The following is a 20,829-nucleotide window of genomic DNA, read 5'->3' as shown; positions in this document are numbered from 1 at the left end:
AATGACGAGTAATTTTGTCCACAGTTATATCCTATATAAGCGGTCAAAAATATCTACGTCGCAGATACTTCAGTATTGATTTAAATAGCTTTTATATTGTTTTCTATACGTATTGCGTATATTTGAGGCAAAAAGACTAAATTGAGAAAAATGATTTGCCGACCATTGTCCGATTCCTACACAGAGCGGTATTTAATTGGAACAACTGTAAATACCCTTTTCTTCCCAGAGAAGCTACATTGTTCAAGTATTCTTCTAGTTGTCAGGTTATAAAATAGTACCTGATTTCAAATTGCTTATGAGGTCAACGTTTCAAAAAGGAAATCAAGCGATCCAAAATTAGAACGATAATTTTCTGAGTGTAACCAAAGGATAACGAACTGACAGGCAAATAGACACATAAAACAAAGAATATGAACTAAACAAAATAAAACGTACATGAAACCAAAAGTGAATAAGAAAATCAGCAGTTCACTTAAAAATTGGAGCATGAACCAGGTGCGCTGGTAAGTTCAAATTCGTTTAAATCCTCCATGATTTGCATTTTATCTTTATTATGGGTAAAAACGGGGTCTTTGAAATGCTTAAAGAATGTGAGGCCTAGAGCGGAGTAAGATAGATGAATGTGAAGCGGGCACATGCGATGGTAAAGTCTATAAATTGACACTTTTTTTACCAATAAGAATTGCTCAACTGATGTGGATTTATTAAGTTACCATATCAACATCATTAAGATCTAGTCACTAAGAAGATGCTAGCAAATAATAAAACAATCATCTTTAACATTTCAATGCAAAACGGGTAAAACTGTATAATTCATAACTATTAATACCAAATAATTACAGTCGACATATAGCATTCATTATATCAGGTTGGAAAATCCTGTCTTAGAAATTAATATGATTCAAATATTGTGAAAAAAAAACACGTTGCAATTTACCTTAATACTGACTGAGTTAAAATTTAAATATACAATTCGTGTGGCATATACAAAACATTTTAAATATACTAGTACATTGAATTCGACTATTTACAAAAGTTTTAAAAGTATTTTAAAATTTTTAAAAATGTGACCGACTTTAACGTAAACAGCACTTCCCACTTACAGCATATAATGACCCCTCATTCCCATTCCCAATAGAAAAATCCCAATTCTCCATAAAGTCCCAATTGCATATGCATATTTTTTTATCACATATTTATATTATTGAATTATTAAACTAAATTTTACATTTGTATATTTCTTCATCATTTATACTGTTATTTTTAATTATATCTAATACATTTTTAATATCATTAAATATTTTATAAACAAATTACTCCATCATCTTTATTCAAAATCCCATCCCCTATACACCATTCCCCATTCCCAATTCCCAGTTTCCCCACCATGTTCCATCCATTGTGAAGTTTTCCCCATTCAAGTACTGTATAAACATCACTTGATAAATGAAAAAAAACAAACTTACTCAATATGAAAGTCGATTAGATAATTTTATTCCTGTGCATTTGTTTGAAACTGACACAATTTGTCACATAATGGTATACAAACCAATCCATTATTCCACAGTTAAAACTACAACAGAATGTCTCTAACTATAAAAAAGTTTATCAACTATCTCATACAGTAGAAGCACGAAACGCTACTGAGCTATCTTAATTCAGGTAGCAAAAACGATTCATTTGGAATCTCTCTTCACATATCGACAGAACGTCTATTACGGCAGCGCCTCGGTTGATTAGCATCCAATACTTCTTTTGTCAGCTCCAGAATAACAGGACAAACGATGTTTTTTTTCTAAAGCACATCAGTTAATCTCCGCCCTACTGGTGTCTTCTTTGATGAGGTTACATGTGAATCGAATGAAGAATTAACAATTGTTATTGCATTCTGATATTAATCCTAGAAATAATCAATTGGTCTTTAAATGAACAGTTTATATCGAATTAAATGTGATATACTACTGTCACAAATATCAATGTAGCTGATTAGGTAAAGTAAATAATACTTAATTGATAGGTTTATAATAAAAGGAATGACAATTGCTTTTAATATGTACTGAGTTATGCATTTAAACTAAAATAAAAAACCGAATTTTAATAAAATCCTCCTGATGATAAATTGAAATGATATTGTCTTTTTTTTCAATATCATAAAAAGTGAAATCTATACTAAATTTATTAGGTTCTTTGTTTTACTTTTTTTCTAATCATATGACATTTAAACATTTCATTGATTTATGAGTTAAAATGCTGAAGCAACCTCAATGGTTCATACAACAAACAAAGTTTTCTAGATAATTCTATGTAACTAAAAAATATATAAGGCTGAGTCAATGTAGTCTAAACCACAAACTTTATTTTTACTTTATTATTATTAATATCACCTTTATTATTACTATTATCTCTTTTGATATTGTCATCATTATCATTGTTGTTATCATTGTTATTATTGATAATATTATCAATACTTTAACCATTTATCATCATTGTTCTTATTCTTCTTCTTCTACTTATTCTTCTTCTTCTTCTTCTTCTTCTTCTTCTTCTTATTATTATTATTATTATTATTATTATTATTATTGTTGTTGTTTCCATTATCATTATTATTATTTTTAGTGATATAATACATTAGATAAAGATTTGATATGAGTGATTTAAGATTGGGGTATTCAGTAAAGCCTTATGACTGTGTCGAGATAAATTATATTATTTTTGGTTTATTTTTATATCACAGGGAATCTTTGATATTTTTTCAGTTGTGATCAATTTACAATTATATTTCACAAAGTTAAATGAAGTCGTCGCTATACCTATCTGTGAACTATACATAGGGTAAATTTCTTATACATCTTCCGTGAATTACGTAGGTTAAACTTATTTTCAAAGTTGTTCTCTTATGTCAGGATTTATAAACTGAAGAAACACACCAGCTAAGAATCATGCAAAATGTGATTCAAGGTTGGAAAGCCGACAATTTTTATATTTGATATTTTGTTTAAAATGCATTATGAAACGGAAATTAACATGTGCTACTCATAAAGCCCATGTTCATAGGGGATTAAACTTATATAGAATGTAAAAGACACTGACATGCAATGGAAACTATTGTAATCTCCATATAGATTATCTCCTAAGAGTAGACAGAATAGAATGAATAATTATACATTTCATCATAACGACCTATAAAGGAATTTGATAACAAAAATAAATATAAATGGAATTTTTGGCTGTGCATCACATTTTACAGAATATGCATGATTCTTAAAAAGACAACAGATAAAGAGAAAAATGAAAGTAAATAAAAATATCACATTCATATCGTGTGTTCTTTCGTTCAAACGAAAATTAAAACAAACAAACAAACAAACAAACAAAAAACAGGTGGCGAACAGCTAATCTAAAACAATTTGCCAAACAACCAACAAATGAACAGTATAGTACTGCTATCAATACAACTACAGTAAGATCAAGGGCGTAATGCCTTGAAAGACATTTACTGGTCTAGTAAAATCTATAATGGTTTATTACCAATCCTAGAAATAATGCCTTCTTTCATCGTACAAATACCCAAGAGGTTCAGAAACATGACATTTTCATGAAACAAAAGCCTGTTTCACAATACCACTATTGTCAATGCATTACATCTCCAAGGCAACCTTGTTAATCATAAGTAAAGCGCTGTTTAATGATCGGGATTAAGACAATAAAGAGGAAGTGGTAAATTTAACGCAGTTAATGCCACGTACCAATTATCTACCTTTAATTGTGAAAACAATGTGATTGTGAATGAGTAAGACTGATAAACAAGTGTACATAATTATTTTGTTACATTTGTAGACAAAAACACATTTACCATTTTGCTTAACTATATTCTTCACACTAACTGTTGGTAGCTAATTTAAAAAAAATTCGAAATATAAGTTCGGAAGCCTTATGTCTTTCTGCATGTGCATAAATTGCGTTGATACAAAATAAAAAAAAAGTTTCAATTTTAAAAAAAGTAAAACAAAACCTTTTTTTCTTTAATGTACACAATAAGTACAGTTTTTTTTTGTTTTTGTTTTTTGTTGTTGATTTTTGTTTTTGTTTTTGTTTTTCTTTTTTTTAGTGTATTAATTTATTCGCACTATTTGTACATATGCATTAGAATATGCGTTAAAAGTCATGTAATGCTATTTCATGGCTTATAATTTAATTACCGTTAGTTTACAAAATTACTCTATAGCATACCCTATGTATCGGATACTTCAATTCAGGGACAAAGACCAGACATGGAAAACAAACATACACAACAAAGAACATAAAGTAATTAAAATCATACATACATACACATAACAGCAAATGAGCAACTCAAACTAAAAACTGGGAGAATGGATCAGGTGCATCGGTAGGGTAAGCGTCTTTACGAACGAAAAAAAAAACAAATTAGACTATCGTTATTATGTTTGCAGACCTCTACAAAATTCTCGATTTGATTAAAGTTTTAGGGTGATTCGGTGTGAGTAGTATTGTCATGCCTATGCAATGACACAGATGTCTTTGCCTTTTTGAATTTTTCCCGAACAAAACCCCAAAATTGTTAAAAATGCAATATAAATACAGCCGAAATATCGTAATGTGAAGCATGAAATCTTCATATACCTTACATCAAACCAAAATTAAAAAGTAACATACACTTCACTATAAACAGGGGTTGCTATATCGTGAGCGTCTCTGTTCCTAGAAACACCCACCAAGTTGCTCACAGATGTCACGTGATACGAGATAGGAAAAACGCTATAATAGGATGAACAAAACGCTTGCAGTAAGTGTTGAAAAGTTGAAGTCTAGGAAGATGATTGATAAGAAAAGTTGATATGCCCGACTTTATGACAGGGCAGTACAATTGATACCAGCGAACAAGATTGTATTGAGATTTTCCGTTGTTGCTACTTAAGTCCATTTCAATTAGAATCAAATCTTATGCTAATCAATCAACGCTGAAAGAGCATTGATTAAGGTATGTATGAATGAAGATTCAATTAGTTCGAAAATACAGGTAAACCTGCCGAAAGCATACCCCTTTTATAATTTACACGTGGTAGTTTTGACAGGTGTTTGGTTAACCAAGATTCAAAATACATTTAACCTGAATTGAAAGGACTTTAAAAAATATTCTTGTGTAAACATATTTTCGGATTATTCAGTGTTCGGTTTAGACATGTTTTACAGTGCCATTAACACGCGTTGATAAAATAGGAGCATACTTATGAATTATAATTAGCGCAGGTTTAAACATACGCGAATTCCAATATTTTCAATAGAAAACCTGACGGTTATTAGAGATTTAACAAGTGTTACTGACATGTAAGGAGCAATACGCACAATTCTTAGGGATCAATAAATACTACTTTTAAAGTATGAGCAAAGGACGTCTTGTCTTTTCATTTGAAATGTACCCTAGTATTTCACACATTAACCAACAATGAAGCAAGTAAAAAAACGTGGGCTATAAGAAACACTCTAATACTTAAACTGTAGGTATTTTTCTTTTGTAAGAATCAGGCAAACTGAAAAAAAAAATTAGAGATTTGCTTATCAAAACCCAACCGATCTGATAAAGTAATTTTATTTAAGGATAATCTCTATATTTAAAAGTCAACTATTTGACCTCTGCAACACTGAAGGGTCCAGAAATGTTTGAAAAGAATGTTAAAAAACATAAGGCTGTTGACAGGTTTATCTGCTCTTACATGTTCAATAAAATTATGACTAAAAATGATATGAATATCTTGTATTTGGTATTTATTCTTGGTGTTCAAAGTCAGAGTACACTTTCAAAATTTGTGTTTTTATACCATGTTTCACACACTGCCTGTTTCTTATAACGACTAACTTTTTACAGAAACAGTACCTTCATTTACCTAGAACAATCCGTAAATAAATGAACATTACATGGTTTGTAATAGATAGTGGTTAACTGTCAGAGGCAATAATGTTAAGGGAAGTTATTAAAAAAAGTTGAAATAATATCAGAAGAAATATCAGATGAGACCTTAAACTATGTATGTATATTTATATGTTCTGAAATTAGATCATCTTTGCATGTTTTGTTTTCACCTTCAGGCCTTGTACAGAATTTGGCGTATTTGGACCATTTGAATTATCCCATCGTTGACGCTTGTACTTGTTTGCCGACAATTAATACTGTGCTTTGGGAGATTTAGTTGTAGTTGTACATTAGGAAACACAAATGTCAGCGACGAATCAAAATTTTATTAATTGTCAGCAGTCATATATACGCAAACTATTAGTTTTTTTTTCAAGAAAAGTCTTGAAGGCAAATAATAACAGTCCTTTTTCTTTTTCTATCAACTGATTCATAGTGTGTGAAAAAAGAAGCGTTCCGTGTAATTTGACATGTCATACTATCTTAAAAGACAAAAACAAAGTATGATGTTTCATTTATTGAAATGCTGCTAAAATAATATTGGTGCGTATTAAACAAATGAACAGCTCAGCTGTATAAACAGAGGCGGTTGTAACCAGATGGAGGAAGAAACATATATAGAGATTTTTAAAGAGTGAAACCGGTCTCTCAGTGTTAACATGATAAGAGAGGTAATATTGGTAATGATAACTGTTATGGAGACTTTGTCCTAGATTAATTACAACAATGAAGCTCTTTGACGTTATCTGGAAATTCTTATCATTGCTGAATTTAGCTTCTTATTTAGATATTTTATATTTTTGAGTACACCTGGTATAATTTTGTTTTTTTGTTATTTGTTGTATTTTTTTTTCTAAAACCTTTAACTAGGTTAAATAGTATGTTCTAATGTTGTTGTTGATGGTAACTCATGCATACACATACCAACATTTACAATATCTATATAAATAGTATATTTGCAGAGTATATATGCGGTATTTGACCAGATTTCCTTGAAATACACTGATATATTTGAAAGAAGTCGAATGTATGAACATATATATTAGTTGTTACACTGTATTTTTTTGTGTTTTTTGTTTTTGCTATTGTTTTGTTTTGTTTTGTTTTGTTTTTTGTTGTTTGTTTTCCCACTCATAGATGTGTATGTCAGTTGTACTCTGTATTCTTTTTCATAGCTCATTCAATTAGAGATATGCTTTGCAATATCCATGCTAATTTGTTTAATGAACAAAATTACAGCAATAAATAGCAACTTATGACTTACCTGAGGCAAATATTATTATGCACGTATATTGATTAGATGAATGCAAAAGTTAACGGGCATAACACTTCAGAGAATAAAAGCAACATATGTATTGAATCAATAAAAATGCCACTAAAGGTGGATCCAGAGAAATGTAAATAGTAGGTTCCAGAGAGGTTCCAGAGAATAGGTTCCAGGCTTGTTCATGTATTTGACACATCCCCCTACAAACTACCCGATTTTTTCAAAGTTAACCTGCAGCATTTTGAACACTGCGAGTCAGTCTGCAATTATTGCTGAAATAATAGTAGAAATACTACTCAACTGACAAAGTTCAGTTGCAATCTTGGTATACATAATAGAATTAAATTAGTATACGATTTATTATTATTATTATTATTATTATTATTATTATTATTATAATTATTACATGTATTATTATTATTTATATAATTTTGCATAGCTTGAACTACGAAAACACAATTCTCAAGCTTAAATATACACGTTATTTATTTTTTTATAATGACGTGGGAATTGAGGTAATTTGCTTTTTTATTTATACAATTCAATCGAGTGTGCCTTACTCCCAGTTTACTTCGAGGATTTGCCTTTCTGACAACTTACTTTCCCCCTTTTTTCCCCTTTTCTTTTCTCTATAATCGATGTTAAAACATACCTCAGAATGGGTTACAATAAATCCAGATAAAATCCAATATTTTACTATCATGAATACATTAGGAAAACACTTTAATCAAATATTAACACATGATCTGTTGCCCTGCTTTTATACTGTCTTTATATCTGATGCTTGTTGATTAGTATGTTTCAGCCAGAAATGAAAGGAATCTTCCCCTGCTTAGAATACATTGATGATATATTTGCAGGCTGTGTACTACAATATAATATGCAGCTTAGTTATTTTTTTCATAGAAGAATTGCATGATATCTGAACAATGTTTAAAACAAAAAAGAGTCGAATTGTTGAATCTGTTTGAACATGCTGTATTTTATTTTAATTAGCATTTATTTAAGGGTATATGTTTCTGTTACATGTAAAATATTGATATTTAATGATACATTCTAATACAATTTAAATATATCAAAATCATTGTTGAATCAATTTTGATTCTAAAATATATTTTATCAAGAATATAATTAAACCGCTTTCTTTAACATCGATTTAAATGTCAAAGAAAAACCTACTCTTTGCATTGATATTAAATAAACGAATCTCACAAACCAAATCTGAAGTTCATTTATTTGCATTTCTGCATGTCAATGTATTATTTGAATTGAATGAGAAGTGCCACTATTGTCATGCAAAATAACATTTATTCGATATCTCTTTGGCATACTGAATTCATTCAATTTATTGATGAATGTTCATTTGTAATTATCAACTAATTTATTTAAAATGACATGCCATTCAAGTATTTGCATCACGCACAGACAGGAAATGTGAAACTTTAATTGAAATGAAAAAGGTTTATACTTTACTTCATATCGAGGAAATTAAGAAATTAGTTTAAATAAAATAATAGCCGATATAATTCATATTAACGGAATATGCGTGCAATGAAACAAAGCCCTTACTGCATTGATTTATTAAAATAAATCTCCCAAATCAAAATCGGATATATGGGTAATTGAGAAAGGAAATTCAGTAAAAATATATCAACCTTAAACTCAGGTAAACCATATTGTTTCAATGGGACGTAACAGACCAAACTACTGCAATACAAAGTTTGACAGTATTTTTGTTTTGTTCATATTTATATATCATCTTACAAGTTATTTTTTAAATCATCTGTTTGATTCAAAATGAAGAAATATCAATTATATGAACATCATGAATTTCGATACGCTGTACAAACGCACAGATCAATAAAACTGGGCAATGGGAGGCCAGAATTAGCACATAAAATATCTGTAGAGTGAAAATAAGTTATTCAACAGTGAAATTTATCTTTATTTGTAAGTGTGAGTATATGTGTATGAGAGCTCATGTTTTGTATAATTTAAAACATATTAATGCAAAACGTTTTGGGCGAAAACAATATTCATTTCATTAGGTGAGGACATACCATACTAAATAATTTTAATACGTAGCTTTTCGAAATTTGTCTGCATGATAATGTCAAAAATATGGGTCACAAAACTCAACAACATGTAGGTCAAAACCACAACGATCTAACATCAAAATTCACTCTGAGATGCTTTGTCTATTTGAAAATATTATTATTTGATCTTTAAATTAATAGGTTTGCTGAGACATTTCTAAATAGAATATTTAAAAATGAGGTTTTTTTGGCAGAGTAACTTGTCTTTAATGGAGAGGACTAATCGCTCAATTTCCCACCTGTTGAGCTGTAACGTCACGAAGTCGGTTTGTAAATTGAAAGTAAATAGGTAATTGATTAAGATGTCCGAAGAAAGCGTAAATTTGAGACTATTGCCCTGTTATTTCAATACAAAATACGGAGAAGAAGAGATTGAGGCACAACATGTTAGTGACTATCAAAAACCATAGACGTACGATGATACTTGTAGCTAAACAAGAGGCTCACAGGAGCCTGAATCGCTCACCTTCTTGAATTTTGCCTTTCAAAGTCAATAAATTAAACAAGAAGTTGTCCAACTATTTTGACTAAAGAAGTCTATGGTAGGGCTATCACAAGATCTTTTCAACAAATGAAAGTTTCTTTTAATCTATCATAGTTTTCAAGATATTGACTGAAAATTATTTAAAAAAAAAAACATTTTCCCCTCTCAAGGGCAATAACTCTTACAAGGTGTCTGAAGACTTTGGAGTCTTAATAATACGGATCTTTTCAGCTATTGAAAGAATTTGGATAAACCTAACGGTTTAGGAGATATATGTGAAAAGCTGCTCTCAGACCCCAATGTTCTATTTTTAGTAACGGCGACAATGTTTTTTTGACAAATCAAAAATCCCTACATTAGTTCTATGCAGTATACCCCAAGAAACATTCATACCAAGTTTGGTTTTAATTGGTCAAATAGTGTCAGCGGAGACGATTTTGGAAAGAAATAACATTAAAAATAGAAAAAATTCGTTGAAGAAGGGCAATAACTCCAACATGGCTTAACGGATTAAAACCAAAATTTGACCAGAGATAGATCTCATCATGCTAAATACTTTCATTAATGTCAAAATTCAAATAAACCTAACGGTTTAGGAGATATATGTAAACAACTACTGTCTGACCCCTATGTACTATTTTAGTAATGGCGGCCGTGTTTTTCGACGAATCAAAAATCCCCACATCAGTTCTATGCATGATACCCCATGGAACATTCATACCAAGTTTGGTTCTAATTAGTCAAGTAGTTTCAGAGAAGAGTTTAGTATAAATGTTAACGACGACGACGGACGCCAGTGATGGCAGTATTTCTGCGGAAAATCTAATAGCTACTTCTGGAGAGTTTTTGTGTTGCCGGTAAAAAAACAGTTTAAATATATCTCTTTTGTCATTTCTGCAAGAAACTATACAAGACAGCATGTTTTGGTGATAAGAAAAACAGGATCGTAGAGGTATGTACGGAATATTCTTTGTTCACATATTAATATGCAGTACTTGTATCAGTACCAAACCGAATTAGTGACGTCACGACCTAATCGGAAATTATGGTTAAAAATCAATTAAGTCTGCTTATTACCAACACGTTTTGCAAGATGTTTTTTTATATATATCTCAAAGATTTCGCATTTTGCTTAGTCTTGTACATTTTACGAAAGCGCATTTTGCATTTAAGTTGTTTTTGTTTTACTTTTTGTTACATGTGTACGATTTTTCATAAGAGTGCAACTTTATACAAATGTGGTCTTTCCCATGAAATGTTCATTTTCAATGCATTTCAATGAAATTATAACTCAATTTACCAACACGGTATGGCAAATCGTTTTTCCTTGATTCTGATAATGCAAATAGTCAAATTAAACTTTTGCCATTCTTACAGAGACTGACACTTACACATTCCCGCAAAATGCATTTTCGTTGACAGTGTTACAAGTAAAAAAATATTGTTTTATTTTCCGTTTTGAATATTTCAAAGAAAATGTATTTTAGCATTGTTTCAGACATTATGTATATGATCACTGGAAGTACATAATTTTGCAAGGTGATAGAAAAAAACGTTGCGTCTAATGTATGAACTACCTGAAGTCATGTCTAACATTAAGAAGTAAAATGTAAATACGACACCCATTGAAAATTTTTTAGAATCGACAATAATTAGAATTGCCTTGATTTTTTTTTTTTAATGACTTACTCAAAGTGCAAGCAGAAATAAAATATCACAAAACTTCCTTGAATTATGTTGGTAATATGTACGCCGACTTGTGAGGTTTGGAAGTAATTCAAACGAATGTTCCACTTCTCCTCTACCATTGCAGATTTTTTTTCTTTCTGTGTTGTTAAAAGTCCTTGTTCACGGTGTAATGTCAAACCAAATCCTTTGAAAACAATCCGAATCAGATTTTTTACATACATGTGTTTTAAACTGCATCTTTTTTGTTTTCATGTGTATTTCAAGAAAATGTAAATAATTCAGTATTTACATGTACTTCGTAGAATCTGCATATTAACGCTTTCTTTTTGGTGACCGTTTTGCACCTTCAATAAGTATATAACATTATCTATGTTGTACATTGTAGGTAAATTTACATTTTGCATTCATTTTCTATTGTGATGTTGGCAACGTCTTGTCATGCCTTTGTGGCGTTAAAAAGGTTTGAATTATGCAGCAGCCTTGCCAAGTGACTGCGTTTGTTACCAACAAATACAGCCCTGGCTAGATACTAAAAAAAGGATTATAATACCAGTAGACTGTATGTACACCACCAGCAAAATAGAACCATTTTGAAAATATAACGAGAACATGTATTATGATTATGTCAAAAAAACAACAACCCTACCTGGGAGAAAATATCAGCCCAAGGCCAACCATTGGTCTTCAGTGAAACACAGGACAGGCTGCAGCTGGACCCAAAACATTTAATACACAGGTACAGCGAAAGTGTTGCTCCTATATACTCAAGTGACTTAAAAATAAAATAAAGGTGAGAACGAACAAGTCATACAGAGACCAGACATTCCTGACTAGAAGAGGCGAAAAAAATGCGGCGGGGTTTAAATACTTTTGCGTGATTAGAACTCTCTCCTTTTAAAAACTGGCGACTGAGGAAAACTATTTTACAATTAGACACACATAAAATATCAGTTTAAAATAGTCTGAGTCACTTATTGCAACGGAAACACAACCAATGTTATGACTAAAGATGCTTTTAATTATAGTATTTTAATTTCTATGTAAAGACCCTATGAGCAAATCAATGACTTCGCAAAATATCATTTTTTCATGTATTCTTTAAAGCACAAAGTTTTTTTTCAATATGTCTTAAAGTATATGAAAACATGTTACAATTTTCCCTGTGTAGGGAAATTAAACTATATCTATATTTTGTTATGTTTTTCGTAGAGTAAGAATCACTTTCAAATCCTGGATTTGAACAACTTGTCAGCAAATAATTCTGACAGGAAAACCTTGTTTTAAAAGCAGGAGATTGTTTATGTCATAAATAGTTTTGGTTTCGTGAACAACTAATCCAAACGTTTTACATATAGACATAATGTCATTTTTGATTTGTAAGCTTACGATAAGTACTGTCTAATTCATAGTGACATCCAGACGACATGTGGAGAGGTAAGGATTTTATGGATAACTTCTACTTTACAGTTGAAATTAAATGCATCTAAAAATAAACTTGTTTGTTCGAATGGCAAAAACAATAATTTGAAGCTCCCGGCACAGGAGATGTTTTCCAGTAAAATATATTGTTTATGACTTTGTAAAATTGCAACATTTGGACTCTTTTCTAGATTTGAAATAAGCAAGTCACGTGATTAACTGCATATATGACTAAATTATTATCTTTGTCTACGGTATTTACCCATTCATTATTTTAACTTAACACATGTATATTAATGTAAACTTGTTTTGAATGCCATTAATCTAAATCAAACTTTTCACAAAATTAACTAACTGTTCAGTATAATATAATTCTGTAACAGAAATGTATTCCCTTATTTCAGGGCGGCAGAAATGAAAATAAACCCTATTTTGTGAGATAAAAACACAAACTGATTCGAACAAAAAGTACTCTAAGTCTGAAATATTGTTTATGCTATAGTTTAACAATATGCAAATTTCGAAACATTTTATTTTCACAATTACGATGTAGCTTAAACGTAATGGTAAGTTTAGTTGGGAAGAAGGCGCGTAATAGTATGCCCAGGGGATTCGTTTAAATATGATTATATGGCTAATCAGATGATGCGCCAATCGTAGATAAAAAGTAAGTGTTTCCTTGTACATGACAAACAATTCAATAGAGAATTTTCTGCTTAATTTCTTCAGACATGAAACAATCAAAGCACAGTACTCTAAGGATATATTGTTGAATGACTCGTAGAAACCAATTTAATTTGAAACTCACGTAGTTCTATAAGACATGTTTATAAACCGAAAACGGTTAATTTACAAAAGGACTTTAGAAATGTCTTGTTTAGATGTGTTTCGTATTATTCAGGATACAATTGAGACTGATTTCACCGTACATGTATATGTATTTTTAGAACATCAATGATAAGAAATAGGTTTGTAGGAGACTAGACACGGAAAACAGACACACAAAACGAAGAACACAAAGTAACTAAAATCAAACATACAAAGTAATAAAAGCAAATAGGCAATTCGGACTCCACTAAAAACTGGGAGCATGTACCAGGTGCACCTAGTTCTCATTCTTTTTTTCAGTTTCTCTTCCGGAATTTCCTATGTATAACGTATAGAAATCCGAAGACCGGTCGGCATTTCATTGTTTACTTGCTGCATCACAATGCAAAATCTTCTGTTTTTATGCTTTTCTTAACTTTTTTATCCTGTAGAACTAAACTATATTATTGTCATATTTTGTCAGTAATTTTACAAACAAAGACATTTTGCTTTTAAAATTAACCTAATGATATGTGACGAATCTCCATGCATTTGAACGGTAGACGAGGACCAATTACCATGAAAACACGGGGTCACGTGATCAGACTTACATACCCTATAAGAAGCTTAGTTCCAACTACTCACAGTTGTGTGCATGTAATTTAATCTTACTGTTGTGAATTATTCTGTCCATTCCCAAAAGGAATGAAAGCAGATTTACAGAGGCAAAATAGTTTTGATGAAAAAATATTACGTACACTTGTTCGTAATAAACTCTTATATGATAGAACGTAATTGTTTCCTGATACATGACTTTGGACATGATTTCAATGTCTGTTGTAATTTTTTAGATATAGAGAAATATTGAGTAGGCAGTGCAATGTAACCGCCTAAAACACTTTTGTGTGCATGTATATATATATGTAAACATAAATCATAAAATTGATTTGCAGGTATAAGCCTTCACAGAATGTTGAATGACCATTTATTTTTCTTTTACCCGGAAATATATATTTTTTTAATTACAATTATGCATATTTAAGATTACAAATTGTTATATCGTTTTTATTCCAAACAACCTGTAACCAGCAAATACCTAAGCTCCTTAAATAAATATTCTGGTAGCACAGTTTTCATAATAAAACAAGAAGTTGATAAATAATTGAATTTTGAAAATGTCAATCAACATACAATGTAAACCTTAAGGAGGCAGACCTAGGGCAAGGAAACTGACGAAATCATTGATATGTTTGAATTATATTCAATTTCAAAGCCTCTCAAGCTTTCGTTGGAAACAGAATAAAATGAATCGAAGTTAATGAGTTGCTTACATAAGATTGATGTCAAATGCTAAATACGAACGCTACAATGATTTTTAGGAGCTGTGTCCCTTGCCCTAGGTTTACCGCCTTCAAAGTGTCACAAATAATTAGGGAACAAAAAAGTTTTAGCAGAAGTCGTTATATTTGACACAATTTTCTGCAATGTAACAAACTACTGTGTTATCAAACATATCGTTCAATTTAATCATTAAGTCTCTAGAAGTAATTCATATTTAGGCAACGCGTTCATGACTCAACGTCATATTGTTGCAATTAGAATTCATGCTTGAAAAAAAAAGCGATTTTGTTAAAATCGATTAAATATTATCATGACTGAAGTCATTCTCATCGTGAGCATACTGTATCACTGTTACTCAATTCCTTTCTCTTTACAAAGTATATCAGAAATTTGACAAATGAAATTTTAATCCGACTATTAATCATAATTAGCTGCTGTATTTTTGTTAGTATCATTCTTTCTGCTCCATAATCGCAGTCATTACTGCTATGATTGTGATCACGTATATAATGAAGATTGAGTGAAACACTCAATAGTAAATCGGTAGTACTTTGATTAATTAATGAAAACAAAATACTGATACGAGATAACAATATGTTTTGCTTGTTAAGCTTCGGAAGCATATTTCCAGATAAAAATCTATCGTATAATATACAGAAGGAAGGCACGCAAAGTGTTTGGTGAGTATTGTATGTTTCAACTGTAACGACGATTATTGCTTATTATACATAATTTAACATGACATGAACAAATCTGTGTGGTTTGTCGACAATCATTCGAATTTTATTCTTTATCATAGTCATCCGTTGGTGTATTAGTGATTTGATGTTAATAGCAAAGAATAGCTTGTTTGCAAATTCCCATGCTCTAGAAATAGTCTTCTAAGAATAACCTTGAATCAGTGGGTTTTCTTGATTTTACATTTAATTACACTAGTCATGCTAGAAAGTCATTATTTGTCTCGCTAACTTGAATATGGTAGGGTTGCTATTCTCTGTCGTTTTATCATTTTTAATTTTATTATTATTATTATTATTATTATTATTATTATTATTATTATTATTATCATTATTCATACTTTAATAAGAATACGCAATACATTTATCTTAATCTTCAGCTATGCCAGTTGTAAAATTGTTTGTTTACTTTAAACAGGGAAGAAACACACGTGTTTATAACATTCACATGTATCTGCATTAAGAACATTTTTTCCGGTAATTAGTATTGATGCATGGTGCATTTATTTGTCACACTTTGTCTAAGGTAACTTATCTTTAAATTTTTTTAACAAACAACCACAAAGGTGGTTTATAAAAAAAATGTCAACTAACCCAACCCATTTCATTTGTTATAACCTCTTCTCAAATTAGATTAAATCATGGATTCCATTCAACCCTAGAAACAATTATTGATTCGTTATAAAAAGTTTATGTTGTATGGGATTATTTGAAACACGGAGTACAAACCAATCGACGTCAATGACTTAACAGTTTTAACCCACCCAATTTCAATGTATTTTTTTTATTGACAGTTTTCACCAAAATTCTGTTCTATTTTATCATATTGTATAGTTGCCTGTTGGTAGTTAGGGAATACCCCTTTCAAACATGATTACCATTTTTTTTTGCTGTGAATAGATAAAATGAAACAATTCTTTCATTTGCTTGATTTGTATCATGGTGCTTCCAACCATGTTCAATGTTAATTCTTGATTTTACACAATGTTAGGTATAAAAAAGTTATCAATACCATAAACGCTTAGTCGCGCCATGTTACTTTATACAGATACCAAATGAGACATCTGTGATCCCTGCTTGAACAGAGTTTATCCCTTACACAATAGATAACCTAGTAGTCAGACATTTTGATGTCCCTTTTAGATGATTACTAAAGCATTATGGACCATCTGATAATCAGTAATTTATTACTATTCATTATGTTTCATGTGATTTAATAATCTTTTATGGTCATTTGTATTGTATTACACATAGTTTATTACTCTCTTGAATTGATCTGATGAACCCTGACCTAGAAGTATTAAGCCGCTATGGTTACTCTACAACGCACATCAACGAAATTATATGAAGTATAATATCTTCATTATTTTACTAAGTCTGCACTATCAAAGGTCTTTACGTAAAAATGCATTAAGATCGCATGTACGTAAGATATTTATTTAATTAGTCTTCAAACTTTACTAGTTTTTTGCTAGACTTCAGTGTGTGATGTGGTAGATTTTAGCCTATTCCAATCTACACAAAAGACATAAAACTGGTAGAAATCGCTTCTCATTGGATAGAGTGAAGAGAGCTGGCCTGGCGTCTGGCAATCACGTTCGATTTTGGATGAACGTCCCATGTGAAGACTGTTGCTTGTATAAGATTGCACTTTAATGATAGCATAAGTGTATGACATGTAGCAGGGACTGAAATATTGATCAAAACATATCTTCCTGCAGTAAATAAAATGTGTGCTATACGAAGTAAGAACTACAAAACAACATATTGATCAATCAAACAAATAAGGGTAAGAACAAAATTACCGAATCCGATCCATAATCAAACAAGTCAAAAATAAATGTGGAAAAATAGATATAACACCATCGGAGTAGCTGGTACCTCATTCGTCCTGGCTTGGTACAATCATTGCAAACAAAATGGTGGGTTAAATCTAGATTTTACAATTTTACCCCCCCCCTTTCATTGCGATGTGAATATACTAGTGGTGATATAATCGGTAAATCAGCGGTCACATAACCACAAAGTAAAATTTTCAAAACCCTGATTCTGGAGTATGTTTTGCAGATATTTACGGCGTGCAAGGAAACCAACTTCAATTTTTTCGAAAATATATTGTTAGAAAAAGAGAAACTGTGGGTTCCCGTTTAAATGTCAAGGTAAAAATATAAACCTTTACTCGGAAAAAATTAAATTCTAATGAAAATAAATAATACAAATAGGATTCGTTTGTGAATGGCATTCATTTGAGAAGTTTTTTTAAATCAAGAAGAGACGCATGTTTATTAAAAATGCAAATACATGGTTTTATGGTCAAGGTTTAAGATTTGTTCTTTAAAGGAATAATTTGCAATTTATCGCAGCTGTTCTCAACAATTTGCTTTTCCATCGCAAAAATAAAAGTTTAACATTTGTATGAGACAATTTTAGAATCAGTTTTAAATGTCAATGTGGATTTTTGCATTATTTTCATTGTATTTTATATAAAAAGAGCAAATGCGTTAAGTTATGTAAAAAAATATTCTCTATACGTGATCAAAACTCAGCCTTCAAAATTGTGAGTAAAAAAATGGGCTGTATTATTTTCTGCATTGTTCCTAGAAAATGTTTTTTTATTTTTTATTTATTTCATTTTTGTTTTGTTTTGTGAATGTATACCCTTTTCTCCAAGCACCTCGTGTACATTAGCCACTGCTTTTACTTATTTTTATTACTATTATTATTATTTTTGTACAATGATTTACACATATTTCGGTTTTTGACCTATATTGTAACTATGTTCGAAATATATAGCATTGACCTTTGAATTATTTCTATTATAAACGTACATGGCAAGCCCTCTACTCAAGAAAAAAAGCAAATCAAAACTATCGGTCGTTCTATCGGTCGTTCTATTGAGGAAACAGCTGAAGTCTGAATACAATTCCATTCATATTTGTTTAGTGTAATGTTTAATTCCCTTATACACAATGCATTATAATCTAATGTATTTCTTATCAGCAGAGACCAGAAGAAATTCAAGACTAAAACCATTATAAGAACGATGGTTCTAGGAACAACCTGAGAGCACATTATAATTTGATAAAACTTTTAATATATTCTGGCAAATTCTGTTTATTTTATTGAAATGCACATGCATAGTATTCTACAATTATGGCTGATCATTGCATGACATATTATGTTTCATACAACACTTAAAAGATATATTGACCGAGGCCTATAATACATGATATAGTATGCACAAAATTGACATATTTTTGTTATTGTTTTTCTCTTTTGAAATTTGAAGTCCTTTCTACTGAATGAGTTTTTCTTCATCACGATTAACAAATGGTGTTATGAAAAATATTTAAGAGTTATGATTTGTATCTACTTGTTTTTAATGCATCTTCTGTTTAATGAGAGTAAATTTAGGCAAACACGTATTAGATATATTTGACCAATTGATATTCACATTGATAATTTTGCTACATAAAAAAAACTTTCATCATGAATTAAAACAGCTGACATCAGTCTTTGCAATATAACTTGTAATCAAATGCAAGCGTGCAATATTACAAAATAGGTGTTGTCGAAAATACATTACTTAAATGCAAACTATAACATACGAAATTTGATAATGATATTTATAGCAGCTTCATAATAATATCCAGTAAAACCAAATTCAATAACAGGATGCTATGACAAGCCCAAGTCTATTATAAGCAAGGCTTACCCTGTCTTACTTCTCGTTTTTATATTAAGACTTAACCCTTGGACCGTCATCAACGAGGAAAAACAAGCGAGTTTATCAAATATGTGCTTGTTCTATTTTTATCTCAACAGATCCGTTTTACTTGGGATAAAGTGATTTTAATCTCAGAGAAAATTAAGACTGACTGGATTTGAAAATAAATTCAGATTTACCTTAATCTTCTGAAGTCATATAAATTTCAAAGGGCATTCAGTTATCCAATTTCGTTATTTGGTTCTTGAACTCAACAAATCAAACAATCTTGTCAAAGCTGTTATCTTGTGGTTCGATTGTAGAAAACTTAATTCTACTGGCTTTACCATGATTAATTAGATTTCAGGACAATAATATTGATGTTGAAAGATAAGAACACATGAACTTATTTTGTTATAAACGAAATATAAAATCCAAAGAGTAATCAAGGGAACCAAGGTTCTAGTGGAAATCAAAAGAAAGTAATTCAGGGACAAAGATCAAACATGGAAAACACACATACACAACAAATAACATTAAGTAACTAAAATAATACATACAATGTAACAAAAGCATTTGAGTAACTGTGACTCCACCAAAATATGGGACCATGGACCAGGTGCACCGGTAGGGTAAGCGTCCTTGGTTTTCCAGAAACACCCGCCGAGTTGCTCATAATTCAAGTCCGGGGTAGACGAAAGAGGAAAGGAAAACTATGACACGATGCACAAATCAGTTTTCATAATGCTGATTGATACATCGTAACGATCCACGAGTTCATGATGGCGACCACAAAACTTATGTAGTGATGACTTCAATCTTGTGGCAACATAACTAATCTGGAATGATATTTTTGAACGATCCAGTATGTTTCCCCAATAAATGATAATAGGATAATTTGAACACAATTTTTTAAAGAAATGTTCTTTCTCCATCATGGGATGACTCTAACGTCCATTACGGACATTTTCTTAACCCCAGTGTGTCTATGTACGTGTTTTTATTTTTATTTTTTTATTTTTATTTTTATTTTTTTTTTTGGGGGGGGGTTGTTTTGTTTGTTTTTTGTTGCTTTTGTTAAATGTGTTTCTATTTGCCATGATTGTGCTTTCCAATGCTGATTCTTCGATTTCCTACTTAAAAGTTTTAAAATATTGGCTGATTCCATGTTAGTGAAAATAATGATTCGAATGCATTTCAGAGGCTGTCGTCCATGTATAAAATCAGACAAATTATCCCAATTAATTTCATTGGTTCCAATGTTATGTTTATAGAATGTATCATATGTATGTCAAAAAGTAAAATATATTAGTAACCGTTGAATGTATTTGACCCAATTAATGATGTTAAA

At 30.6% G+C, this 20,829-nt stretch overlaps 1 protein-coding gene across 4 annotated transcripts in view; it reads right to left on the bottom strand.

Moving 5' to 3' along the window:
• The window catches only part of LOC148602107 (uncharacterized), a 42,468-nt gene extending 34,454 nt beyond the window's left edge, over positions 1-8,014 (bottom strand). The window contains exon 1 of one of the 4 annotated variants that reach the window (XR_015917194.1): positions 1,470-1,891. The gene's annotated coding sequence lies outside the window, so the exon portion shown is untranslated. Of the gene's footprint in view, positions 1-1,469; positions 1,892-7,851 lie in introns of those variants that run through there. The other 3 variants (XM_088555886.1, XM_088555887.1, XM_088555885.1) reach the window with 3 other exon arrangements.
• Between the last annotated feature and the right edge of the window lie 12,815 nt (positions 8,015-20,829).

This window comes from Perna viridis, chromosome 12 (assembly GCF_037379345.1).
Source record: "Perna viridis isolate PV_CMFRI_1.1 ecotype Kerala chromosome 12, ASM3737934v1, whole genome shotgun sequence".
Taxonomy (NCBI): Eukaryota; Metazoa; Mollusca; class Bivalvia; order Mytilida; family Mytilidae; genus Perna; species Perna viridis.
Note: the sequence above shows the minus strand (reverse complement) of the source record. Positions and strands in the feature narration are given on the sequence as shown.